This window comes from Limulus polyphemus, unplaced genomic scaffold (assembly GCF_000517525.1).
Source record: "Limulus polyphemus unplaced genomic scaffold, Limulus_polyphemus-2.1.2 Scaffold131, whole genome shotgun sequence".
NCBI lineage: Eukaryota > Metazoa > Arthropoda > Merostomata > Xiphosura > Limulidae > Limulus > Limulus polyphemus.
In genome coordinates, this window is record NW_013665741.1 from 405,701 (window position 1) to 406,294 (window position 594).

A 594-nucleotide genomic window follows, 5' to 3' on the forward strand; every position below is an offset into this window, starting at 1 on the left:
ATATAAATTATACTATATTATAAATATAAAAATTTTATGAGCTCTGCATATTTGAAGCCGGACACATTGTTTTAATTTTAGTATCTCCTTTTTTTAAAAGACTTCATTCAGTAGCATCTACAGATATAATGTTAGTGTTCTTTAGAAATGGACAACATGCACTCATACTGAATTTGAATATTGATTTATAATTTTCTTTTTCTGAACCCTTTGACAGCAGCTGCTTTAGACGAGCATGGAATTTTTGCGAGCTGTACCCTATATGGCGAATCAGCAGTCAGTGGGTTAAAGGACACAAAGCAAAAACAAGTTTTACATATAAATATGAAAGACATTTAATTTGGTTTTGATTGCTTGTGTGTGTGTGGGGGGGGGTGGGGGTGTAAGGGGGCCCTCAAAAACTAAACAGCTTTTAGTTACCTTGAGTTTCTCATGTTTAAAAGATGAGTTGACAGTAATTAGTTACATGTTAATCTGTATTAACATTGTCTTTAAATATGACAGGCTTTTTGATTAAATCTTAGATGTAAAATGTAGTAAAACTTCTTGTTCAAAGGATAAAATGTTAGAAAAATCTACTAGCTGACTCTCATT